The sequence below is a fragment of the Pteronotus mesoamericanus genome, unplaced genomic scaffold (genome assembly GCF_021234165.1).
Source record: "Pteronotus mesoamericanus isolate MK-2021 breed Mesoamerican mustached bat unplaced genomic scaffold, CSHL_Meso_final contig_2, whole genome shotgun sequence".
NCBI classification, from domain to species: Eukaryota; Metazoa; Chordata; class Mammalia; order Chiroptera; family Mormoopidae; genus Pteronotus; species Pteronotus mesoamericanus.
The window spans coordinates 8555562-8579665 of record NW_026555084.1 but is presented as its reverse complement, the minus strand read 5'-3'; the positions used below and the strand labels follow the sequence as shown (position 1 = coordinate 8579665).

The 24104-nt window shown below is 46.6% G+C and overlaps 1 protein-coding gene across 1 annotated transcript in view; it reads left to right on the top strand.

Annotated features, from left to right (window-relative positions):
• ADRA1B (adrenoceptor alpha 1B) overlaps positions 1-24104 on the top strand; it is an 81623-nt gene that overhangs the window by 10738 nt on the left and 46781 nt on the right. The window lies entirely within an intron of this gene.

Genomic DNA, 24104 nt, shown 5'->3' with positions numbered 1-24104 from the left:
TATGCTAAGCAAGGAAAACAAGACACAACTTCTATCATCTGCATGGACTACAGCTGCTTGAAGCAAATAAAATCCCTGAAGTGGCAGCAGCAGTTGAAAAAGCAGCATTTCATGAGGGGAAAAAAAAAAAAGCCTGACCGTAACAGGGAAGAATCAAGAACACACTCACAGAGCTCTCCTCAGTGCCTGGCACTGACTACAGGCCACGTGATGTCCTCCTCAGCACAACACACCCAAAGACCGTCTCTCATCCCAGTTTTCACAGGTAAGAAGACAGAGAAGTTAAATAACTTGCCTAAAATCACACGAGCCATGGAGGTCCAACGTCGCCGCATCTAAGCCTCCTCCTAGTGTTGGCATCTGCCCTACAAAGTCCCTGCACGCTGGTCATTCGGCCCTTTGGTAGGAGAAACTCAACCCGCGAGACAAACTGTCCCATCCTGGGGTCGGGCCCAGCGGCCGGGACGCTCCTGTGTGGAGTCCCTCGTCCCATTTCTGCCTGTCAACTCCCTCGTGCTCCTGGAGGCTAACGAGGCCAGTCTAATTCCTCTTCCTGTCACTTCCCTTCAAATGAAGGTGACAACCATCGTTGTGTCATGTCCTCACCAAGCCAGGCCCTTCGACCATTCCACACTTGAAATAATTTTGAATCCTTGAACATTTGTACGTCGCTGTGTCCCTCCTGCTGGTGACCACAGCGCAGACACGGTTAGGTTAACTAAATACCAGTTGAGTGAATGAAGAGACAAATGGGCCCTTGCAGGGTAGATGGTGCCATGACTTGTTTCATTAAGTCTTTTGTCTTAATTAAGGATTGCCCGGTTGCCAGGAAGAGTCTATTTTGGCTAGTTCAAGTAAAAAATTCAGGTTTGATGGAAGGATCCAAGGGACTGTAAAGAAAGCTAAATGTAGGAAAATTAAAAGACCTTGTGGAATGAGAACAATATCAGAAATGCGCGCACTCTCTCTCTCTCTCTCTCTCTCCAGTTGTGTTTTCTGCTCTCCACCTTCTTTTTGCGTCTCTGCTATGTTCTCCTCTTGCTACACTCAGTCCTCTGTTGCTCATGGCCCAACATGGAAGCTGTCCCAGAGCCATATTATCATTTGGCTCCATGTCCATCAGCATCTAAATGACAGGAGCTCTCTGTCCCACTAGAGAGGAATAGATTGGTCACTCCTGCATCAAGTGACAACTAGCTTGAAAGACAGACCAATCAGTGAGAGCTGGCAGGCAGAGGGAGGAGTCACCTAGTACCCCCAGGCATCCTTCGGCACCTCTTTAACAAGGACTCAAAGAGTTAGAGGGGAGAGAAGATTCTTTGGGAAAGGAGTATAGGTGAATAAAAATGCTGACATTTCTTGTATACCTTTAAGTTCCAGTATTACAAATTCATCTCAAAGACTCAGGATGTTCTCAGAGAACACTTTATCCTTAGAATGTTCAAACATGGGTGCTAGGGACTTGGGGCCCTCAGAACTTCTTGTGCTTCTGTAATTCAGCTTCAGGGCCATGGAGCCCTGAAATGCCTGACCGATGACCATAGGTGTCCTGGAGAGAGCTCGAGCTTCCCTCCTGCAGGACAGGGTGCTAATGAACTTAGTAATGACTCCTCATCATCTTGTCAGTGATCTGGGCACCTCCGGGTTCAACCAGCAAGTGCTAGACACATCAACAGCCCATTTTCTTCTTCCCTGTGTGCATGGGGGAGGAATGAGTGTCTAGAGTGATGAGGGTTAGGGTTGGAGAAGGGCTGGAGAAAAGGGGAATGTGACTGTTTTGCAAAATAAATTCATTGGATTGTAGACTGGAGAGTCCCTTAAAGATCAGCTAGCCATGTGGTTATCAGACTGTGTTCCTCAGACCTCTAGGGCTTCTCAGAAGTACCTCAAGAATCAAAAGAGGAGGTAACAGGGAAGACTGAGTAGGCCGACTTCCAGCCACTGCCACCACCTGGCCCACCCGTATTCTTTCAGCAACTAGAGCAATTCTGCTATTCTTAATATTACATATTGGGTTGCTGTGTGTTATTTACTCTTTCATAGGTGAGGAAACTGACTGTGGAGGGGTGGTATGACTTCCTCTTGGTCACATGGCTAGGGAGAGCCTGAGTTTTGCTGGTTGCCAGTTTTGCTGACTCCCAGCCCTCTTTCTGCTGGCACAGGTCATATTGAGACAAGAAGAGGGCAATGATTTTTGACAAGGATAAGTATCATAACAACTAACCATCTGTGTCTGCAACCTGCAGCGAAGCGTCAAGCATTCACTACTGATACGTTACCACTGCCCAATAGCCCGAGCACACAGCTGTGCTTGGCAGTGTTCAAACAGCAGGACAGTGATGAACTGGTAGCTTCAGGGCTCAAGTCCCCTAAATGTCAAACTTACTCCTTGGGTGCCTGTCTATTTTGCAGTTAGCTAATTCATAAAGGGGTCCTATAACAGTTAGGGTAATTTAATTACAATCAACAGAACCCAACTCCAACTAGCTTGAAAGACAGACCTAGAGAGAATGTTGAGGAGCTCTCCAAATTGGCAATGTCAGGGCACCAGGGCTGGAATAGTGAAGGTCAACCAATCTTCCCCAGATATAAGATACAAAGGGAGATTGATAGATGAGCTCACTTTACATGACCACCTGATTAGTGGCCACTGACATTCTCATGTCCAATTGCTATTCCAGGCTCTCCAGAGGCCAACATATTTATGGCTCCCCTTGTTCCAAATCTTGGTGATGTGGTTCTGGCAGTCACAGGCCGTCTAGTTCAGGAGTTGGTCTGGCTCCTTCTCCCCTCTCCCATTCTGACCTAATTCTTGCCATGCCTCCATCACTCAAAGAATCATAAGACCAAACTCTTGTCAAGCTCCCAGAGTTTCCTTGTGTTCTTAGCATCTTGCAGCCTGGTAGTATGTTTTTAATTTGACTCACACATACAATTTCTTACCGTGCCCTCTCTTCTAGGAACTTGGAAGAGGTTTATTTGGGGCTGGAATAGAGGGCAAGATGCAAAAAAAGTAGCATCCAAAATTATCCCCCTTCTTTCACAGGCCGTCCAAGGACTGGACTCAAAGTAGGTTCAATTCCAGAGTTAAGGGGCAGCCCTGTTCCCATTTTGGCTCAAGAATTTTAGCCTAGAGCAAACAGTCAACTCCAACACATTCCCTCACTGGTTCTCCTAGCAGGCCTATGGGGACTTCAGACAAACAGAATCTCTGCGTCAGAGTCCCAGCAGCAGACACAAATTAGACCCACCCCCTGGAATTTGCTGCAAAAACATTCATACACATAACCTCCAAAGTCACTTCTAGCTTTAAGGGTTCATGATTCTCTGATGAAGCAAAGGGGATTAATTTCTATGAAGGGGGTAATGAATATCTTACTCAATGACCCATAATTCACTCTTCCAGATTCTGGAGACTTCCTGATCATTGAGAGTACTCCCATGGTGCTGCATTGCTGCCATTTGCCTGGGAGTTTATGACATCAGAGAGCAGGGTCTGACCTGACCCTTAGAGGAAAAATAGTTTTCTAAACTATGAGGTACTGTTTCTACCCTCAGAATCAAACACATCACCTTCTGGTTGGCTCTGGCCAGTTGATAAGCCAACAAGAGGTTGCCGATGGTTGATTCAATCAACCACTTGCAACAGCCAGGAGACAGTGGCCTGTGCCATCTGCTCAACAAACAGCCTTCATAGTGGCCAAAAGCCGAGAATAAATTAAAAAGAAAAAAATCATTCAATTATGCATGTGGAACTAAGCTATGTTTCAGGATGAGGGAGCTTAAAAAAAAATGGTTGTTTCATGTAACTAAGGAATATTTTCCCAATCCCCAAATGGCATAGCATTATGTTTTGAATTGTTTCTTCCAATGGGAGTGGTTTTTCACCAAACCGTCCACATCGATCCTTATTTAAAGAAAAAGAAAAAGCGCACAATCTGTGAGCATGAAACACAGGGAAGCTATCTCAGCTAAAAATGCTCAAATCTACCATCCTTCAATCCAGAGCACTGCTTGTGGAGGACTTGCCATCTTGGGTAGAGGGAGGATCCCCAGGTAGATGCTCTGGTATATAATTAACTGTATCCTCAGCTCAGTTACCCAGCTCACTGCAGTAAGTGGCAGATACTGGCATCTTGACATCAGTTTCCTTTGGCTGGTTTTTAGTAGCTTGGCTGGAGGTATTTCTGAGAGGGAAATGAAAATGGTCCATTTCAGTTGCCCTGTCATCAGTAGAGTTAGGGACCAAACTTAGCCCAGCACACACTGAGAATACTACGTGAAATCGGAGTCATAACTCTCAGAACAAGGAATAGACTGGTAGAGCAAGTAGTCCAAAGCAGAAACTGATTTAAAAAACAGTAATAACAAAAATAACAATAGTGAATTTTACTGACAGTAGAAATTTCAATCAGATGCCTGGCCAGCATTCCTAACGCCTGTCTTCTTGCCCAACAGAACTTCAGTTTTGTTCAGGCACTGAACCTCCTTCCATGTACCCTCAGGGGAAGCTGACTGTGCCCCTCAAATCCAGGATGAGTTCGGTAGGTCAAGTGTTTCTTACAAGTACAGTGCAACCTTGGTTCTCAAAGTTAATTTGTTCCAGAAAACTGTTTGAGAAGCAATTTGTGCAAAAACCAAAGCTCCTTTGTTTGTTGTCTGAGAAATACGTGACTGATCATACAGGTATCAGCATGAAAGGGTTGTCAGATAGAAAATGGAGACCTGAAGTTTTGTTAGACAACCATGACATTTTTTTTCTGTAAACAACTTGGTCAAAAACCAAGGTTTGACTGTAATTGGTGAGAACAGACATGTGAGCCAGTTCTGGCTAATGAGATAATAAGCAGGTTTGGTTGTGGAATGCAAAAATAAAAAGTTTCTCTACTTCAAGTAGTCTGTGGAGATACATCCTTCTTTCCCGAGAAGGATGTCTGGGAAGCATCTAGATAGGGTATCTGGGAATGAGGCAGCCATCTTGATACTGGCCTAAAAGTGGAACCAACTCTCAGGATCACAAAAGAGAAGCATGGGAAGAACCAGGTTCCTGATGAAATCATTGAGGAATTGAATTAACCAAGTTTGAATACATCCTCTCCTTGAACTTCTGATTACCTGAGCTATTACACTTCCTTTTATAAGTTACTCTGGGCTGGAAGTTGAGTTACTTGCAGCCAAAAACATTGTAAGTTAGAGAGAATGCTTCCCATGTGCCAGTGCTTGGTACCCTAGAAGCATTATTTTCCTTAATCCTTGTGGCAACCCTATGAGGTGCATATTATTGTGATCCCATTCTACATTTGAGGAAACTAAGTCTTAGGGAGATTAAACAATTTTCTCAGAATCAGTTGGAAGTTGTAAAGACTAGACTTAAAATCTAAGCAGTTCAGCCTACAGGGTCTGGACTCTTAACCTCTGTGCTTTATAACCCAGCAAAGGGAAGGACTTGCTCCAAACAAAGCACCATAAGTCACTATCATTCTGGACTTGAACCTGGGTTCTTTTGGTATGTGAAGGGTGGTGACTTCACAGCTCAGGAGCCGGTGTGGTCTCTTCCTGGTGGTGCCTTTCCCCAAAGCACCCCTTCTCATCAATCCCAGAGTCTGGCTTAAACTACTGGCTCTTCTCTCTAAGCATCAGCTACGTGGCTGGCTCTCTGTGCTAATCTCCCTCCTACCTCCTTCTCCATTGCTGCCTTTTATCTCATTAATTGACTTTCTGCAGCCATTGAAAAGAGACATGTCATTCTCCTGGAAAATATCCCAGGACAGGGGCGAGATCATTGCTAGTGAGGAGTTCTCACCAGCAAAGAAATCAGTCTGCCCGCTGGGGGCGTGGAGGATGAGTTGGCAGGTTTCCCATGCTCATCGGTTTCAGTCTTGATTCAGTGGGTCTCCCAAGCCAGGTGACAGCTCTATAGTGTCCAGCACTTCCAGACATGGAAAGAAGGCAAACACTTGAAGCTGCTTGAAGCAGAGGATGAGTCACCAGGACTCCACTACAGGAACCTCACAGGCTTTGGATTGTCTTTGAGTGAGAGGACAGGCTGACGATGGCATGACAGACTGACCTCATCATGCTCCCAGGAAAAGCAGGACTGAGTAGGCCATCCTTGCATGGGGGGAAGGGGTTCCGGGAGGGGGACGGCAGTCAGATGCTGTGGTTATGAGCATGGTCTTGTAAGTGAGCAGATGTGGATTTGACTCCCGGTCCAGGTACTTGCTAGCCATTGAATGTGAAAAAAAGTGAGTAATGGAAATTCTCTGAACCTCAGTTTTTTTTTTCCTCTGTAAAAAATTAGAGTAGGATAGCTGTGGGAGTGAGACATGATGGGCATTATGCCTGGTATATAATAAATGCTCAATGCCTTTGAATATAATGATACTGGCTGCAAAGACAATGACAAGAATGATAAAAAAAAATTGCATAGATAGCAAACATGTGTTCATTCTCATGGTCAAGTTTCTCCTTCTTAATAACAACTCCAGACAGGTCCCTGCCTCATTTGAAGAGACTCTCATCTCCTAGTTTGCCCCATGTTCCCATGTTTCTTCCCTCCTTAAGGAAAGCACAGTTCAGTGCACTTGAGCTTTACCCAAACAAGCAACTGGCTCTTCTGCAACTGGCTACAAAGATGATTTCCTAGCATATCAAGTTTTGTTAAGGGCAGACACCCACCTCAGCTCAGTAGAGCCGATTAATCAGACTACATACAGAACTGGGGAAGGTGAACCAACACAGATACGGTTAATTTCAAGAGGGAATATTTGTTATGGGGTAACTAAGCCTCAGTACTCAAAGCTAGTATAATGATCTTACCGGGTTTATGGTGAAAAGACCTGGACTACGCTTATTCAAATTTCTCCGTAGGATTCCGTTTACACCTTCCAGTGAATATGGTATGGTTATCCAGTTTCCCAAAATACATGACTTATTTGACATGGTTTTAGGGAAGATTTGTACCCAACTTTCTAAACCTGTTGGTTGAAGTAAGGCCATGTGCAGGCTATCATTCGAGCAGTGCATGGGCATCATATTTAATTGGCTCACCTAGTTGTTCCTGTGTGTGTAAAGCTGAAATATACAGAAGATGCAACACAGTGCAGAGTTGTAATTACTCTACGAAGCCCTAGGAGTGTGGCGAAGGTGTCACCAAAGGTCGTGCCTGAGGGAGCTCTGTAGTTCATAGAACTCTGGAATGCCCACCCCTGGCTTCACCCAGAGCATCTATCTCTGGTTTCCATATTAGGATTCTACATAATATTACTCACAACTTAAAAAAAAAAGTTTGGAAATCACCCTCCTAATTGAACTCACTCATATTTCAGAAGAGGAAATTATGGCCCAGAAAAGCCAACTGTCTTGTCTCAGGCCACACAGCTAGCTACTGTGAAATCTGGACCGGAGTTCCAGACTCAGAGATCAGCACACCTGCCTAAGAAAAGTTGCCGAAGATTTTTCTTGCAAATATACACTTCTGGTCTTCATGACTGTCACTGTAAGCACCATTACTGTCACGCACCTACCTGTGAGTGTGTTGTACCATATTTGGTACCTTGGGGTTTAAACGGGCAGAGTGCAGAGGTAACATCAGGAGAACTGGTTCCTAAACAAAGTTTTGAATAATGCATACGAGTTGACTAGATTGAAAAAGGAAGACATCGGAGCATTTCAAATGTTAAAGCTCTTTAATTGAGAAACATGTTATAAATGCAAGGCATATTGTTCTCATCAAATTATCATGTGTATCACAGTCTAGTCAGGGAAAAGGAAGCACTTTAGTATTTCAAATCAGGGGATTTAGTCCAGGGAACTAGTTACAAAGTGCTGGAAATGCTAAAAGAACAAAAAGGGAAAAGTGAGGTAAACCAGAGACTGGGAAAGAGCAGAAAGCAGCTACTTCTCAGTGGGCTGGGGCAGGGATGATAACGAGTTATGATGATGCAAGTGCAGGAATGCCCTTACAGCTTCACCACTGGGGGTGTCCGAGAGTGTGATGGGACCACCACAGCAGCAGTAGGACCGACAGGGAGGGCTGTCCCAGGCTGATACCGAGCTGTAGTGGCCGAAGATGAAATTGTCAGAGACGCTGTTACTCCCAAAGATCTCCTGAGGGGGGGAGAGAAGGAGAGAGAGAGAGAGAGAGAGAGAGAACAATGTGCTTTCTCACCTCCTCCGACCCTTCGACTTCCTACCAATGCTTCCCATCAGCTGGACCTACGAAGGGGCCTGAAATCTGTGCTTTGCAGGGGTCCAGGCCCTGTGAGGCAGGGCAGGCCATGGAAAGGCAAGGATGGCACAGAGAATAAGCAAGAAATAACTAGCGTACCCTATTTTCTAAATGTAACATTCTTTCCAGAAATTTCTCCAAGGTCTGTGCTCCCTCTCCCGTACAAACACACATTGGCACACTGAGGTATCCACATAGGAACAAGTGTAGAACAACCTAGTAGCAGACATTTGCAATTTTTTGTCTTCCCAGTACCTGAAACCTCTTCCTATTTGGGGGAAATCCCCCATTGTACAAAGGTGAAACTCTAGATATTTAATTTTGCAGCTCCTCCTGCAGCTAGGTGGTGGCACATGACCAAGCCTTTACCAATCAACGCATCTGTTTCTGGACTTGGAATAAGTAGCTAATGACACAATGAAGTAAAGACATAGAGTTTCCATCCTGATGAAATAGCTACACCCAGATTCCAAGGGCTGTGGCCACTGGGCCTTTACTGAACTGGTCCTGTCATGTACTTGGCCCTCAATCTCTAGCCTTCCCAGAGTTTTGAGAACTATCTAAATCTTTCCAATAATTTCCCTTTTGGCTTAACTCATCTAGAGTAATTGTTGCCTGCAACCAAGAACCTTTATTTACATAAACTCTTTTGTTTTGTGGCAAGAGATCTTACACCTTGAGTCCAGCACTTACGATTGCCCACAGGTTTTAGGGAGCTTCATCTCCTACAATACCCAAGAGAAATAGGCAATGGAAGTAAAGTAGGTCTTGCCACAGAATCCCATTGAGGTCCTAAGGGACTGGGGTATACTGTTAGCCTCCAGCATCTAGAGGTATGAAAGCACGCTCTCTCCAGTCATGACAGTGGAGAAGAGTAATTTTCCTTGGGGACTAAGTTCAAAACCTAGCAGCAGAGACTAAGTCATTTTTATGCCTCTCCCACAAAGATTCACCCTGTCCAGGAAGCTCTTGGCTCTTCTTGTATCTCCTCCTCTCTCCCAGGCCAAGCACTGTCAGACATTTTCGACCTTTATTCCCCTGCAATTTCAGAACCTCCAACCTCCTTGAAATACCAGCCAAGGATCTCCAAGGGGTAGGATACTTGCCCACTCCTCCTGTTCTAAAGCATCACCTATTAAATTGGTCATTGACTATTGTATAATGAATCACCTCAAAACTTGGTTTCTTAAAACAGGAGTCGGGAATTACCTCTCATGGTTTCTAGGAGTCAAGAATTCAGTCAGGGCACAGTAGGAATGGCTTATCTCTGCTCCACAATGTTTGGGGGCCTCAGCTAGAAGGATCAAAGGCTGGAGATTGTGTTCCCCTGAGAGCTGTAGATTAACATGGTTGACTGAAACACCTCCCACTCATGGCTTCTCCCTGGCTTGTGCTTCCTTACAACATGGCCGCTGGCTCCCAGGAGCTGGGCGGGGGCTGTATTGCCTTCTGTGATCTAACCCCAGAAGTCACGTGGCATCACTTCCACCACATCCTGTTGGTCAAGATAGTTACTAAGGTCCAGCCTATTTCAAGGGGAGGAGACAGAGAGCCCTGTCTTCTCGATGAAGGACTATCACTGTCACATTGTAAAACAAACCTGTGGAATGGGAGATAGACTGACACAGCCATCTTAGAAAAATACTTGCTGCCACAGTCACCTTCAGTAACTCCCAGGTTAAGAAGGCGTCTTTGGACTCATTCTCCTTGGACCGTGTAACAACTCAACTCTGCGCCTGTCCTTCTACGTACCCCCACCCTCAGTGAGTCCCAAACTGTCTTCTGGATCTTCCTTCTGAAGAAAAACAAATAAATGCAAATATCATCTCAGTAGCACTCCTTGCTACACATGTGATCCCAAAGATACTAATTACAGTTCCTCCTCAGAGCTATGCGTGGCTTTATAGTTCACACTGTGCTTTTGCTTGCACAGGCTCATTTAATCAATAAACTCCAAGATGACTTTTCTGACCAAAAAAGTAAATAAATGAAACTACACAGTGTTAAGTACAAATGTGACCCGAAAATCACTCACACAACATTTCCCCAGCTTGACTTCTGTCACCTTTAATTATATTCATGGAGACCCATCGCCCCGGGGACTGACACCTTGGGGCGCAATACGTTTCACATCAGCAAACTTGTTGAGGTGGGAGGGGAAACTAGGTAGGAAGGTGACTTACACAAGAGGAAGAGGAGCCCCGGCAAACTTGAGTTAATGTTCCCAAGCTAAAGATCATGCAGGAGCTGGGTAATTTGGAGGCGGAAAGGCACCAAATAAATTGACTGTGCTTTTAGCTCTCAGGCAAAGCATCAGTGATTCATTGTGGGTAGTTTTCACATCACCCTCCCGCAGACATGCAGCCTCCCTTCTTAGGCTGGAGGGCAGGCCCGACTCCATGTGAGACAGGGCAGAGTGGTCCAGGGAAGCCGGCGGTGGGTACAAACTCTAGGCGCTCAACGGCATACAAATTCCAGGCTCCAGGCGTGGTGGGGAGAGTTGCTTTAAGTTTCTTCCGTGACTGTAGAATAGAAATCACTTGAACTTGTCAGAAAGCTTGAGTCATCAATGCTGAAGTTTGAAATGGGCTGCTCATGGCAAATAAAAATAATAGCTATTTTTTGAAGAGGAGTGGTTCATGCCAGTCACTGAAGTATGACCTTCATAGGTATTATAGGAGTCAGCCACGTGCTTCCACGGAGTGCCTGCCATAATTCCCAGCTCTTGTATCAGCTCCCCACAGTTTGATGGCACCAATCGATTTTAAGTGATCAGGTGTGTCCCTGGAATTCTCAAGTGTCCCTACTGACTCTAATGAAAGGTGTGAGCTCAGGAAAGAGAGGTCTGATGGTCTCCTGTTCCCCAAACATGGGTGTGGAAAGGCAGAGAGGAAGGATGGGGCCACACAGATTCCTTATTTCACAGGGTTTGGAAACGTAATATGATGTGAAACCAGTGACAAGGTGAAGATCACATTAGGTCCTCTGTCAAATCCATTCTTGTCTTCTGCCGTGACCCTCTCAGGGTAGCATGTCTATCAGCTGCGCTCCCCTGGAATCTCAAACCTCACAGTCACTCAACAAAATCCTTAAGGACAGAAAGTACTGCCCAGCACCAGGCAGCAAAAGCATCTTAACTCTCTGAGTCACCAAGACAGGAGAATGCAGGATCACTGTACATGTTCAATGAGATGGCGGCGCCTCACTTGGTGCCCAGCACCTTGGAATCCAAGAATTCCCTTCTGTAATGAAAGAGCTCCAAGCAACCGAACTCTGACGGGATCCCAAATAATCACTTACATAACATGGGACCCTTTGGAAATTGCCCACCTTTCTTTTTGTTTTCTCTCCAGCAAATTTTTGAGGCAAATTGTCAATGGCTTTATTTCCATGCAGCCAAAGCGGAAATCAAAGCTCAGGAAATCAGGGGAGTGACCCAGAGTCACACAAGGAGGTAGCATGGCTGGGACGGAAGTGACGCGCTTGGGACCCCAGGGGCTGTTTCCCTGGACTCCTCTGCCTTTATCAACGTCATGAATCAGCCCCACCCATGGATGAAGCGTGTAGCCGTGTAAGCAGAGTGATGTTTTTAAAAATTTCTCTGCCCCCCCCAGAATGTCTCATCCAATGGGCTTGCAAGGTGCCTGAAATCCTGGCTCATCTCTCTTCAAGGTCAAGTGCTCCACAGAGCTGACCCATCTGAATCTCCGAAAGAGCCCAGGTCTGTGCCTGTTGGTGAACATTTGAGTCAAGATTTTGCTTCCAGACTCCCATTGCCTTCCTCTATAAAGTGCAGAGTCTTCAAAGTCCCACCCTGATGCGACATTCTTTGTCACTCTGATCGAAGCAGGCACCCAAGGAGTTTGGCCGTCTCTTCTTTGTTTACTCATAAAAGGCCCAGTAGCAAGATAAGGACAAGGAGCACTGGTGCCTGAAAAGAAATGTCCCTGCCAGAGTCTGGCGCAGCTCCCCATTCCAGTGCCACCTGACTAATAACACTCACCACCCTCCCGCTCTCTCTCCTCGCTCTGCCCGACCAGGCTGGCAAACCACAGGCAGAGAAGCCCTGGGCAGGGCTGCCCGGGGGGGGGGCCCACCGGCTCTGCCTGGTTCCACTTAGAGAAACCAGCTGTGCTGGTGGCTGTGGTCCTGCCCGATGTGTGCGGCGGCTTCCACGTTGCCAGTGAAAAGCGCCGGAGGATGGCCCCCCCTGGCGCCAGCCAGCCCCGCAGCGCCACAGGGTCCCTGGTTTCCTGTGGGCGCAGACAGCCAGCGTGGGGGGAGAACGAGGGAGAGAGGAGAGACCAGCTCCAGAGTTAGCCATGAGGCATTGGACAGAAAGAATTGTCACCCCCGCCCCGATCTTAAAAGCCACCAGATCACAATACCTGATTTCCAGAAGGCGGGGTGTGTGTGTGTGTGTGTGTGTGTACTGAAACTCTCATAAACATCTAAATCTCAACAATACTTAGAAATTTTACCTTTGGTTTATGTTCTAACCTAGAGTTTAGATCGAGAAAATGAACAGGCATTAGGAGCGATTAGCACATCAACCATTTGTTTATGGGTCCCAACCAGGTGATTTTAAATACTTTATTCTTAAATTACTAATTATTGGCTATTTGCAAGATGTCAGTCACTATCTAAGGACTTTACCTGTATCGTCTCACCTAATCCTTAAAGCGTTCTATCAATATGATATTATCAGGACCACAGTGACTGTTTGGTTTTGGAGTTTTCTCACTCTCTGATGCTAGTATCAATGATTAGAAACTGAACAGAGGTTTGGGAGGGACTCATTCTGAGGACAGATTTGAGCTGCTCACTCGAGTGCAGGAAAGCACACAGATTTTAGCTCCAGTGCCAGCTACAGTTGAAACCTGGGGAGAACCTAGAAGGTTGAGAAAAATTCTAAGATTAAGTCTGAGCTTAGTCAGAAAGAGTGACATGATTGACAGGCAACACCTGTCATGGGTGCCGGAGGGAGAAGTGTCACTGTGTGTGACAAGCATTTGCCGTCCCAGCTGAAGAACAAATCCCAGGTCCATCCTCCTGTGTAGGCCTCCTGTTTGTGCCCGCACGGGCTGTGCTCCGCAGAACCCTGGAGGGCGCCATTCCTGCGGCCTTGGATGAACTGGAACGCCCTGAAGCTGGGCGTCTGTAGCCTGCACAGCTGCGCGGGGCAGCCCTGCCCCTGCGATCCCTCCGGGCAATGAAAACTGAGGTCGGGGGTGATGACCTGGGCTGTGGAGATGGGCCCTTAAGGGGTAGGGGCTCCAGTGCAAAGAGCCCCAAGTGGGAAACAGTGCATCCTTGGCCCTGCTCTCAATTCATTATGCGTCCAGGAGCAAGCTCTTTACCTTCGCTGGGCTTCGGTTGTACACCTTAACAAAATGAGCTACTGAGATCACAAGGTCCCCCCAAATCCCTGCTAAATGTGTACGTGGTGAACTTTGTTGTTGATTTTGCTCTGATCCAACATCTCCTCCGCTTCTTGTAACATCATGGCCCAATTTTATTTGGGAGGAGCTGCCCTTTTGACATTGCAGCCCAGTTTTGCTTAGGGGAGCTGCCCTCCTCACTCTCAACTTTTAAACTTTACTGCAGTCATGAGCCTATGACTAAGCTGAACAGAGCGCTGTGTCCCATCCACCCCCGACCCCAGCCACAGGGGCTGGTTCCCGGTGAACCAATAACCCAAACAGGGCCAATGAGACTCAAGTCCAGGGAGTCTTCTAAAGCGAGTAGCATAGACGTGAGCTTCGTCTCTCCTGTTAGACATGAACCTGGAAGGATGTGGCCCTAAGAAATGTTGGCAGTAATTTGAGGGAGCATGAAGGGACATCCTACTTAAAAATGGAGTCCTTACCAATGAAGCAAAATCAAAAAATAGAGAATTGTATACCAGTTGCACTGTCTGAGTCCCATACCAAGCCACGAGTGAAGCCAGGCGTTCTCTGACATATGAAGTCTGTCCAGAAGAAGTCCAGCCGTTGTTAATGTAACGAGAATGGTTTGTGCGACATCGATGTAACCTGGCAGCCAAAGAAAGTGGACTGGAATGCACATGTGTAAACAATGATGGCTTCACTGTATTTGTCAGTGGGGGTGGTAGATGCCATTGAGTGAGCATGTGTGCTGTGTGGCCATTGCGTTCAAAATGACTGAGTGAGTAGAGCAATGAATCTGCATCCAACTTTGCATTAAGCTTGAACATTCCTCCAAAGAAATTATTCAGATGATTCAGGAGGCCACAGCTATGTGCAACTGATGATTGGCAGCTTCATCACAACAATGCACCTGCTCATGCATCACGTCTCGTGCAGACTTTTTGGTGAAACATCAAATCACCCAGATGATTCAGCCCCCCAACAGCCCAGATTTGGTGCCATGCAACTCCTGCCCTTTCCCAAAACTAAAATCACCTTTGAAAGGGAAGAGATTTCAGACTGTTGATGAGATTCAGGAAAATACAACAAGGCAGCTGATGGCAACTGGGAGAACTATGTGAGGTCCCAGGGTACCTTTGTGGGTTTTTTGTGTTGTTTTGTTTCGTGCTGTTTTGTTTTTGCAGCAAAGAAAGTAAGGGTTTATTTTCAGGAAGTTGCCCGTGTCCAGAGACAGGTGAGCCAATGCTCAAAAAAGATCTGGGTCCTTGATGACCTCCAGGGGGAAATCATTACTCATGGTGATTACGGGAGTTAGGGTTGCGGTCGGGTCATGGTCTCCACTGCTTGGTCAGCACCAGAGCAGGGGGTAGGGGATCAGTGCCTCGGGTCCAGGTGTCAGCCATGGCATTGCTTCCCTGGTGTCACTGCTTTTCTGGGTCTGGAGCTGCAACTCAGCTGAAGTCTGGATGTTATTTCTAGTTTGAGCACTCTGTGTCTGGGGTCCATAGATGTGAGGCTTTGTTCCTAAAATTGTTTGATGCTGATCAGAACCTCATTGTCCTGAGGGCTTGATGATTAAAGGAGTAGACTTGCAAGGGAGAAAGAGGCAGGTGAGTCAGTGTGCTGGATGAAGCCAGTTTGAATCAAAGGAAAGAAAGGAGAAAAGTTCCCATTAAAGAAGTGAAGTTTCTATGGGGTTACATATCAGAGAAACATTTATTTCATTCTAAATTTATTATGATTGTCTCTAATTTCCTCATGTAAAGTAAAATCCCACTAATTTAGACTCTACTAAATCAGGCATTTTCAGAATTTAACATATGTCAACATAAGAAACTTCCAAATATGTAGAAAATTTCTATGAGTACATTTGAGCCAACCAAGGTGATTATTTTGAAGAGGACTGAGGCATCATTGTCCTATGAACAACGTTTCTTGTATCTTGCATCTTCTGCAATAAATGCCTCTATTTTTCATAGCGCATGGCTGGATACCTTCTGGACAGACCCTGGAAACTGATAAATTCCTTTTGCTTAAGTAGTCTGGGGTGGGCTCTCCAATCAAAGAATCCTAACTGAAAACGTATGAACATATGGATCGAAAGAGCGAACGTTGCACCCTATAACCGGCTGAAGCTGGTCTCAGATCACTGACAAGAAGAGCCCAATAGAAATGGGACACCTCTGTGAAGCTATGAGATGCACAATATGCATCTCAGATCCCACGTGAGGCCTGCTCTCACTCACGTCACCTGCACATACTGGGACTGGGAAATGAAGTAAGTTACTACCATGCTTTCCGAGACTTCCGCTTCCAAATGAGTGTTGTCTTCAAAGCAGTGACGTGGGGAAGGAGGCTGTGGATTTATTTCTTTGTGTCAGAAATGCTTCCAACGCCCTTTTATTAAGCCTGCAGACCCAGTGTGCAGAACCTCCAAGTAGAGCGCTCTCTAGTTCAGAATTTCAACTACCTTTATTGACTGCCTACAAGGTGTAATGGGCTACGACAAGCGCTGAGAGATGAGCAAACAACAATGAAAAAGTCCAGGACCTCAAAGCATTTATAATTTAGAAGGAAAAAGTAAGGCATGTGGCCAATCCATCCAAGCATTGTACTCCTGCTGGCTCATAAAACTAATCTTCAAATGTTAAGTGATATTTTAGACAAACCCTCAGGCCCTCCTCCATCCCATTTGGATCCTTTTGTGCTCTGTAGTGAGTGCCATGAGGCACCTCTTTTCTAAGAACTGCCTCTCTCCTCGTCTGCACCGTCACCATGGAAGTCGTTCCCGAAGGATGCGGCTGTTCTCCCCGGCCAAGGCTGGTGATCCAGGGTTGGTCACCTACCCAAGCTGAGGAAGTAATAGAACCAAGACCTAGTGACAGCTGATTGTCCAAATGTAAGCTCCTGACCCCTTCCCTGGGAGTTTTGGGAAAAGACTGGTGTAAAGGAGCCAGCTTTTCCGCGGCTGCTCACATTCTAAAAATGTAAAAATTAGGACTTTTGTGGTCTTGTTTCTCAGCGTGTGGATCAGAGAAGAAAGGGGTTTCTTCCTATGGAGGTGGAAAAAAGGAAACACATGAGCTGTGGTATGTGAAGCATTATCCCAAACATCTTAAACCCCTGGGTCTAGCCGCTACTGAAGCCCAGCAGAGGTTTTGAATTGCTTGTTATACTCAACTAACCTAATAAATTTCTGGTTTTGCTTAAGCTCAGTGGGGCTAGTTTTCCAGAACCAAGAATCCTTATAAGCATGTGGCCCTGAGAGCTCTCATGTCTTTAAAAATAAAGACTTGCTAAATACCAACATGAACTAGTGAACTAGCTATAAAATGTAATTTCAATTCTGTATCGTTCAACTTCCTTAAAATCAATCTTGAGAAAAACCCAACACCTTTCTAAAAGCTTCTTAAGGGATTTCTTGTTCACCTCCACTGTCCTCAGCTCCTAGCAGATGCTGAAAAAATACAGTGCAGCGGAAGCCATTTGAATACAAATGACTGACAAGCTCACTCTCGGGCTGTCCCACACTTTACATCCCGTCCTGGTGAGAGTCCGCCGTTCCGTGACTGACTGCCTGCATAATCAATGGCATTGTTGGTGGCAGAGCCTATGTTTTTCCCACAGTTGGGTTTTCCACACAGTCCAACACAGCCTGGCACAAAGCTCAACCAATGTGCACGCCATGAACGAAGGAGTAGTGAAGTAGGGCCTCAGTGTGTCTGTCCCTACAATGGGAGCCTTGAATATCTGCCTTTTGAACAGTCTGTGTGATGGGGAAATCACTCTCAGTCTCTCTGCTTGTGGGAGGTGAGAAGGAGGCGGATTTCTTCCTTCCACGCCACCCACAGGTGTCTGTTCCCCTCCCGATGAGTCATCTGGGAGCCAGACATCATCCGTCTCGGACAGAACCTGTCAGGTACTTGCTCAGGAGCAGCAGGGCCATAAATCTGTGCTGCGTCCCCGGCGGTTACCTAGGGAACACTGGGGCACCACCAGGACAGGGCACTGCAGACAGAGAGGCCTCTGGGGGACAGCCCAGCGGGGGTTGGGGGGACTGCCCACTCCCTGGTTTGGAACCAGTGTCCTGTCCCCTGCAGAGGGCAAGGTGGCCCCCAACCAAGAGGACCTGCAAAGCACCAAGGTCCCCCAACCACACGTTCAAAGAGGCAAAGGGATCTATTAGCAAAATGTCTGTGGCAGGACTCGGGGCAGCTGGAACCTGGTCCTCCGTGTCACCCCCTCACCATTACCCATCAGAGCAGGTCCCTCCCCGCTCTGTGGGTGTGGAGACTAAATGAGACAATGTATTAAACCGCTCGGTGTAAGCCCTGACCACAGCAAGCAGTTAATAAAGGCAGCTATAAATGTATGTATTGGTATCTGTATTGGTAGGACTAGTAGTATATTATCCTCGCTCTGATCTCCCAAGTGGTGTCCCACCTTACAGATGAGGAAACTGGGCTCAGGGAGACTAAGTGACTTGCTCAAAGGCCTTCTATGCTAGGAACTGAGTCCACAGGTAACAGGCCCCAGCTAGCCTCCTGGGAATAATGCGTGTGTGAGCGGTGGAGAAGGGCAGGCAGTATCCCTCAGCTCCATGCAGCTCCGCACCATACGGGGCCTCACTGTGGCCGCACGGTGGCTGGGATGCCTCCAGACCCTGCCCCAGATCCCGCTCCCCTCACCCTCACACCTCACGGCAGAGGACTCCCTGGGCTCCCAGTGGCCCTGCGTGGGTTAGAGCCCTCCCCTAGAGACATAGGAGAGTACTGGCCTGGGTCTGAGGGGCGGGGAGCTCGGGGGACAGCTTGGGTACCATGGGAGGGGTCCAACCAAGATGCACTTGTGTGTGCATGCATTCGTGTGTGTGTGTCAAGCCTAGAAAACATTTGCCAAGAGATTTGCAGTGGTGTTCTCTCTGGATAATAGAATAAAAGCTGGTTTCCTTTTTGTTTTCTATACCTTTCCTTAGCTTTACCAAAAGCAAAATTTACTTTGGTAATTTTTTTAAATGCAATTTTCATTTGCTTAGTAATTAAATAATGTAACTAATAGTTATATTAAGTATATTTATTTTTTAAAGGACTGAGCTGGACATTAGGGGCTCCAGTCCTGGTTCTGGCTCTGAGTGACCATGGTCACATCACTTGTCTGGCCTCAGTTTCCCATCTGTGAAATGAGGGAAAGGCTGCACCATTCCTGCAGCCCCTTCCAGCTCTGGTTCTGAATGCGTCTCTCCTGTGTACACACAGCAGGCAAGGGAGTGTGTGGCTCAGCTGGATCCTAGGGAACCCACTTGAATGCAAAGAGAGTAATTGTTTTCAAATAGGAACCAATTCTGAATGCAAGTGGGTACTCTTAGGAAGTCGAAAAAGTTTCCTCACAAGTTGAATGTGCTCCCTAGAACCACAAAGAAAGCACCCCTCCTCCGTGGAGACCAGCTTACCTACTCCAGCCCTGACAGATCTCTCCCTCCATTAGAGGGAAGGAGAGTTACCATGACTGAGTGGGCCTACTGTGTGTCAGGCCCAATACAGAGTGCATTATACACAGAATCTAATTTAAACTCATAGCATCAGTGGTTGCCATCCTTTGTTTGGCAAGCACCAAAGTCTCTAGAAGTATTATTCAATTGCCACACTGTTATTAAATGTGAGTTTCCTCCATAAATATCCATAGGAGGAAAAGTCACTTTTTATTCATCTTCGTTTGTCCCTCAGGCCCTAACACTGGGCTCAGTAGATATTTGCAGATCATTAGAATTCTCCCTCCATCATCAGTGCAGCTTGGGCTCTATAGAGGGTGATGCCCAGTATCAAAGGTTTCACCAGCTCATTGGAGCACACACCTTTGGCTGAGAAAGTGATGAGCTTAGTTCAAATTAAAGTGAGGAGGAGGGGCAGGAGATTAGGTCATGATCCACTATTGGCAGGAAGCCATCACTTTGAAGAGCTGTCCTAACACTCACCAGGCCTTCAAGAAATAGGACATTGGACTGGTGTGACTTTGACCAGGAACAGGAAGTTAGACAAGGTCAGGATTCAGTGGTGGCTAGAGATGACAAGAGAGCATTGGGACCGTGGGCAAAGGTTAGCGTTGAAAGGAAGGGAAGCTTAGATAGAGGAAAATCGATCCCCCACATAACATTTGCTGCAATAGTAGAAAGATTAAAGAAATGATAGTGAGAACAGATAGACAGAAAATCAAAGAAAGCAAACCTCCCTCTGTACAATTTTGCCTAAAGGAAGGTCTGGTTTCAGGGATAGACGGGCTGTTGGGATCACATAGGCTCAGCCAAAACCAAGACCAAAAAAAAAATGTCTCAAAAGAGGAAGCCCATTGAAAGACAAAAGTTTCACAAACTTTGCTTTATTTTGACTTCTAGTTAAGATTGCAATCAACCTGCCTTTTTCATTCATTCTCTCACTCCTTCATTCACTTACTATCTAATAAATATTTACCGAGTACTTACTATCTATGCATCACACACTGTGCTAGGCCCTTGGATGAACTGAAGGAAACGCCCTGCTCTCGCTGAGCTTGAAGTCTGGGCGGGAGGGAGGGAGATACTGACCCGGTAAGCACGTGGAGGCTGTGTAAGCCCGAACCAGGGTACAGGCTCTAAGCTCTCTTCTCTGAGAGCAGAGAAGGAAGGAACCTCAGGGGACTAAGGTGGGGAGGGGCAAGGCAGTCCTTCTCTGAGGAAGTGACCCTGGCGTGAGCTGTGAAAGAGCAGGATGGTCCCTGGCAAGGGACAGGGAAGAGCAAGTGTAGGCCGAAGTCATTTTTAACGGGTCCAGCCAAGGCAAGACTAACAAGACGGGCAGCAGAAAACCTGGGCTGAAGACCTAGACCCGCCAAGAACCCTGTCTGTGAGACATTCAGCCAGGCCATTTGTACTTTCTGGGGCTCCGTTCAATGACCTGCAAAATGGGGGTGATGGACTAAAATAATGCTGCTCAGAATGTGATCTGCCAGCCTTCTGCAGTAGAATCATTCGGGTGGCTGGGGAAAAACAGAAATTCCTGGGCCTCACTTCAGACCTGCTGTGGCTGGGACCCAGGAATCTGGTATAAGTCCCCCTCTGTGTGACTCATGCCCAGAGAAATTTGAGCATCTCTGGCCATGTGGGCAAACCTTGGTCTGCTCAATGGCTCCATATTTCTGTCTTCTACATTCCTTGGCTCCCAATGGAGCAGCACCCAGGACGCATGAAGTGGACCATCCCCCAGATGGAGCAAAGGGACATTCTGAAGTTTTCAGGTGACAACAAAGGACTGAACTTTCACACCTAGAGCTGGTCCAGCTGCTTCAGGGACAAGTTCCCCAGCTTGACTGGAGAAAAAAACACCTCCAGACTGAATACTTTTTTTCTTTTGACCTGTCCATTCAGCCCCTGGAATTTAATTGAAAATATGGGTATATTCACTGGAGTCTGTTCTCTGCCCTTTTCCCTCCTCCTCTTCCTCCCCTTCTCGTGGATCTGGGCCTCTCTGTAGTATTGGGGCCAGGTGGAGGTTTCTGTGCACCCCACTTCCTTCCCAGTCTTTCTAGGGCTTGAATGGTTGGCCTCTGGTGTGATGGTTTATAACCTGTGAGCCTCTTTGGACTGATTCACAAGGAAAATTCTTGTTGACACTAATTGTACAGTGACTGAGAATTATAGGCTAAGAGCCTGCCGCCTGCCCGCTGGACTGAACTGTTTCCCTTTCCCTCTGCACAGAAAGCTCGCAGGGCCCACTGCCCACCATATCCGCTCCCCAAGCCCACCAACACCCACACTGGCTTTGTCCCTCTGCAGAAAGAAGTATTTCCAGCAAGCCCGAGCTCTCTGGGTGTGGTAGAGGCAATTTCAGAAACTGCAGCTCGAAGGCCAGATACATGACTTCTGCCTACCTAGGATTCTTGTGTTAAAATGAGATAGTGCATGTAAAGCCCATAATGCAAGCCAAACCTATAGTAAGTTCTCAGAAAATGTTGATATTTGTATCAGTGTTGTTTTCTTAGCCACTTTTTTGGGGGGGACTATTTATATCAGGAAAAAAAAAGGAATCCATTATATCAGTTGGCAAGTAACGGGTTGGAAGATTCACTGAGAAGTCAACTAGGAAAATCTGTACCTTAATACTGCAGATTATGAGAAATCTGTTGTATGTTTTTATGATTACACAAAATATCAACAATATTATATTTATTGAGCGCTTTCTAGATGCCAAAGTCCTGTTGAATCCTGACAACAACTCAATGGGAGTAAATATTATTGAAATATCCATTTAACAGATAAACATATAGAAGCTTAAATAAATGAATTGACTTGCCTGAGTCACAAAGCTAGGAAGTGCCAGAAACGAAAATTTGGTCTGATGTTTGAATAAGCTAGTTCCTTTGGTCTGACTGGCGTCTCTCATTCTGTCTTTGGAGTCTGTATCTGCTCTCTCTCTTTCTCACTGACAACAGTTGGTTGCCATCTTGGGATCAATAACCTTTGCAGTCCTTAAAGACAATTATCAGATCAAGTCTTCCAGTCTTCTTCTTGGAAGACTTGAGATTCCAGCCTGACACATGACTTTGAACTCACTTGCGTTTCCCGGGAGGAGTTAAGAGGGGAGATAGAACCCTTGGACCCCACCCCAGAGAAGGGACCGTGCGTGCTCTGTGCAGCAGCATTCAGCCCAAAACAATTCTGCCTCTCTGGGTCCACACCCCTGAGGTTTGCCCAGAAATTCCTGTAGTTTCATTTGGCTACGAGGTCAGTCTACAGCCAAATTTGGGTAATTTTGGAGGTAAAAAGTATCAATTTGGAGTCAAACTGCCTCTGCCCTAATTCCTTCTCTGGGAAATCTTGAGCACGTTAATTAATCTTATCCTCAGTTACCTCACCTGCAAATTGGAGCCAACCCTGTCTTCCACAAAAGTGTTATTTGGAGGATTAAATGAGATGTTGCCTGTGAATTGGCTTAGCACATTGCCTGACACATAACTGCACTTGATTAGTCCTATTTCATTAAACTAGAGCCATGGGAAGAGGGCAGTGCCTGCTTCTCAGTGGGTAGCACCCCAAAAGGCAGGGGAGATATTTGGGGGCCCCCCGGAGCTCATGATTCACAGCATGCAGCTAACTGCCATCATACCAGACTGCCCCTGTGTAGAAGTTTCCACAAAACCTCCTTCAAACTCCACGCCCTGAAGACAGTCTCACAAGAGGCAGAAAAACCAAGGCTCCTCCTCCTCCCTTCATCTTTCCAGGACTCCCAAGGCAGCGTCCCAGATCTGGCGGTTTGGCGTCCAGTAAACAGCTGAGAAACGCTGGGCATTTCCTGTCCCAGCATTCCTCATACGCGAAGGAGGTGGGCAAAGGAAACTGCCTTTTTCACCCTCCGCCCTCCTTTGCCACGCCCATGGGGGCCCCAGAGAGATGTGCACACCATCTCCCAGGCATGCCACCCCCTTCCAGGGTCTCACCCTGCCGTCTTTGCCAGAGAAGAGATGAGAAGGCAGGAGTCACCCACGACATCACTTCCTTGCCTCACTCCCCGGGGGCCTAGTCTGTCCTCTCCGAAGCTGGGCTCTAACATTTTATCCGGATATAATTTTTAGATGCCCCTAAGGAAAAAAGTTTGCATCACTTCCTGTAGACCTTTCTGAACTTGGGGGCCACCACAAGTGAAAATCCCCCAAAAGGGTTCGATGGTTCGGTTCAGAGGGCCACAAGAGAGGAAGAAGAGGAAGGACGGAGAAACTGGAGACCTATATCACATATTTTTTTGGTTTCCTTATTTAACTTGTCTCCCTGGTCAATGTCAGACACAATTCTTCACGCACCCTCAGATGCACGTTCCCATTATTTATCTTTGACCGCAATCTCCGGGAGGATAGGAAAGGCCAGCGTCTGCTCACTTCATTCAGTTCAAGCTCTGTTCCATGATGAATGGGGAACCACTGGGTTATTCTGTTGCCCAAGACTGAGAGAAGCTACACTGAGATAGAGTTAGCAGCGGGAGAAAGACCCAGCAAACAAAAATAAGTAATAGGGTGAATACCAATTAATCACAGGGCCCTGCCAGGAACTTGGCACTGAGGAAGTCCCTGTAAGGAATTCAGGAAAAATGTGGAGTAAAGAAGTCTGTCCACAGCTTTCAGTAGCTTCTCAATGAGATGTAGGACCTAGAAAGTTAAAGGACCACGGAATAGCCCTTTCCCTTATGAAATTTGGAGTAGGAGGGATAAGATTAATGCATATAAAATCACAGAGGACATCAATATAATAATAGTCGCTGTTTGAGGATGAATTTTTTTTTTTTATGAGCCAGGTCCCAGCCTAAGCACAATAGACTCCTTTAATTATCACAACCACCTCGTGTGTGCATTATCTAAGAAAGAGAAAGCATTATCCCCAGGTCTCGCATGAAAAAATGGAGTCTGAACGAGTTTATGTAGCTTGTCCAAGGTCGTACACCCCATTAACCAAAGCTGGGATTCAA